This window comes from Oryzias melastigma, linkage group LG11 (assembly GCF_002922805.2).
Source record: "Oryzias melastigma strain HK-1 linkage group LG11, ASM292280v2, whole genome shotgun sequence".
NCBI lineage: Eukaryota > Metazoa > Chordata > Actinopteri > Beloniformes > Adrianichthyidae > Oryzias > Oryzias melastigma.
The window spans coordinates 461,483-465,256 of NC_050522.1; positions in this window are offsets into that span (position 1 = coordinate 461,483).

Consider the following 3,774-nt stretch of genomic DNA (forward strand, 5'->3'; position numbering starts at 1 on the left):
AAAAAGTATTGTTGGTATTGTTCTCTACTAGAGGTTTACGAGACCTGAGTCAGGGGACAGGAAAAAAGAGTCATAAACTTACCATCCAGCGAATATGAACTCTTACCACCAGGGCGGCGCCACCGAGCACTAAGACACAAAAACAACAAACTATCATCTCTTCCAACATCCATTGCTCTACTAAACAAGTCTGAGCACAAAAGCTCCTTTTATCTAAATGATGAACTGAAATATACATTTATATTTTTAACTTCCACTGTTTTACCAGTCTTTATCAATGGCTGTTTTGTATTGTGTTTTCAACTTTATGGATTACAGGTAATTGACTTGATATTTTATGGGGGTTTTAAATTTCTTTTACAATTTTTGATATCGAGTCATTATGTAAAAAACCTCTTTCTAGAGGTGCCAACTCGGGCACAGCACTTTCAATATCCTATCATGTCTTATGTTCTTTAGTGCATGTTTCTTGTTGTTATGCTGGAACTTTTATAGAGTTGTGTGTGTGAAAATGTGGTCATGAAACCACTGGTACTGTGAATCCAAGACAAATTTCCTTACGGACAGTCAAGTATATTTTAATTTGATTTTGATTGATAATGTGTGAATGAAAGCTGAATTTGACTGTTGACGATGCTGGTGCTGATAGATGAAGATGCTGAAATTGATAGTTAAAAACGCTGAAGCTGAAAGCCAGCTAAAATATTAGTTAAATTCCTAATTAGCTAAAAAAAAAACTAAAAAAAGCTAAAAAAAAACAGTAGGTTAGATAAAACAGCTAGCATATAGCTGAAAAAATAAAATAAAATGATCTGGGGGGCCGGATCCGGCCCTTGGGCCTCGACTTTGTCACATCTGTAGAAAGTTAGGAAGAATCCCTTTAACCCTTCCACTCTCCTTGGCTGGTTTGCATTAAAAGTGGGGACATCTGGACCCCACAAGACAGTGCGCTGAACTGTTTTTATCATTGATTTCACTAATGTTCATGGCAGACATAAAATCCTGTCCACCTTTGTCCACATTTGTCATGGAAGAAATCACACATCAATATGTGGGCGGAGTCATCTGGACCCAAAGAGAGCAGAAGGGTTAAACTGTGTTCTGAGGATTCAGAAGCCTGAAGCTAACGTCTTTTTATATTCATTGGGGCTGTTTGGATCCTCCCGACACTGAAAAGAGAAACTGCTCTCTCTGACCCACAAGTTTCCCCCTTTACAACCAAGCTGACCCCCAACAATGGTCTCCAACCATCCCTGCTGAGGAAAAGACAATGGTTAAGGTTACTGATGGCTCCCCTTAAACACTGAGCCAGTCACTGTGTGTGGGAATGCGTTTCTTCCTGATTGTCCTCCAGGAGCATACGGCCTCCTGACATCCTGAGGAGAAGGTCGTCCCATCAGGAAAACCAAGTCACTCTGGGAATCGGCCTCTGGTCAATGACTTTAGAAGCAGTCAAGCACAAACATCACAGCACACTCACACCATGTGTGTGAGGTTCTCACTTTGTCAGCGCGTTTCTATGGTAGAAACTTTAAAGTCACCCGTCTGATGCTCACCAAACAGACTGAAGTGTTAGCATTCTTCTGTCAAACCCAAAACACGGAAAGGTTCTTCAACAGGATCAAACTTTGGAGCGGCCTGGAGCAGACAAGGAAAACGGGATCACTGCTCTTTGTATCTGTCACTGTTTTGTTTTTGGCGGGAAAATGCATAGGGACAGGAAGCTAGCTAGAGTCATAATGTTTTTTACTTTTTAACTTCTCCTGTCCAACAGCACCAAACAGATAAGCGCTGAGAGCCTCTAGTGTTGGTCAGATTTTACTGTCACAACAGTGGGTTATAGATCTTCTAACAAGCTCAGTGTATATCTATATAAACCCCTTTTGTAAATCATGCTAAACTTTATATTGATTTCCGTCACCCCTCCCCCCCAAATGATAAAGAAGTGTACAAAAAAATAGAGTTAGTGAGAGGAAAACTGAATCCAGGCTTACAGTTTGAGATTAATGGTGGTTTAAGGCTCCTCCACTGGGGAGAGGAGCGGGGCGTCCAATAAGATACGATCCTCTTCACTCCGTTTGGGAGTTCAAAGTAATCCAGAGTCCAATAAGAAAAAGAACAGCTCCTCCAACAGGTCAGATCACAAACAAATATGGAAAAAAAACCCTCACTTCAGTAGGACTTGATGAAACCAACTTCAGGAAACCACACAGAGGCAGACCTTCTGTTATAGAGTAAACGAACTGAAGCAGCAGAATAAATACAGGGCTGAACAGGTGAGACGACAGAGCTAATGCCATGGACCTGGAGCATAAGGGTAAAAACACAAACACACTGAGCAGGCTGAGAACAGGACACGGAGAACTTCAGACTAGATGAATCAAATGAATTAATCAAAAAATGCAAATGACAGAAATAACATTTTTATTCAGACTTAGGACATTTCTAACACAAAGACTCACCTGTCAACATTGAGACACTGACTTTTGGATGGTAGAAATATTTACACACTGGAAACTAAGTAAATGTAAGGAAGAGAAAGTATCAGGTCACACTACCAGTCACAGCTGTTGAACATCTTAAAGGGGCCATGCCAGGAAAAACCAACGTTTGAGCTTTGAAGTGTATTAAACTGTCCAATCCTGACTATGAAAGTGGTATTTTGATCTGTCCAAATATTTCTGAGTAATCCTCTAAAAACATGAAGCCCCTCCCATATGAAAATAAGCAGGTCCTCACATGCTGATGTCACAGAGTGAGACCGCCCCTTTCAGGAAGAGTCTCCTCTGACAGCTCCGCCCCCAGTCTAACACCAACACCCAGTTTCTCCACAGAACTAGTGATGATCAGAAAAACTTTCATTTTAGATGCAGAATATCTTCCAGCTGTCTTCCATAAATTCCAGCTCAAACAGCTGATTGGTGTATTTGTGTTGTGAACCGGTGTAGTGATGGCCGGGGGTATGAAAGGCAGATATTTGGAATGTGTATCCATCTTTTAAAAAATTTGGATGTTTTTCTGCGTAGGAGAAGCGAAGAAAGAATGTCTCTAGGATGATATCATGAAATGGGTGACGCCCACACGCAGCAGGAGGCGGAGCCTCAGGAATCAAGTCGTTTCTGGATAGGAAAAAACTCACGAAAAATAACTAATATTACATAAACATTTAGTTTTTAATTTTCTAAAGGTAATATAGATCAAACATATGTGGATACAGTTCACTCTGAAAGGCTGAAGAAAGTCATAGTATGGCCCCTTTAACCCATTAACTGTCTGCTCAACCAGAACATGTTTTCACAGATATCATGTGTATCAGCCCCCAAGGTACGGAGCCCCTAAAAGGACATTGAAGAAAAAAAAAACTGAAGCAAAAAAACGGTTTTTGTCTCCAACAATTAAACAAAAAAAAATCTGGTCATTAACTGATGCGCACCAGTTTGTAACTAATTGTTCTTACTTCCATTTTTAGATTTTTTTTTTTTCAACAAATTAAAATAAAAAAATAATATTTCTGGAAAATAATTGATGCGCACCAGATTATAACTAGATTTTTTTTACTTTGATTTTTAGAAAAACTTTTTTTTTTCAGTTACTCTCTGGTGTACGGAAGAGGATTAGGGCCACTGAAAAAAAAAACATGAAAAATTCTGACTTTAATCTCAGAATTCTGAGATTAAAGTCAGAATTTTTCATGGGCTTTCTTTTTTTTCTGTGGCTCTAATCCTCTTCCTTACTGGTGGGCACCAATTTTTAATCAGAATGTTTTTTTTTTTC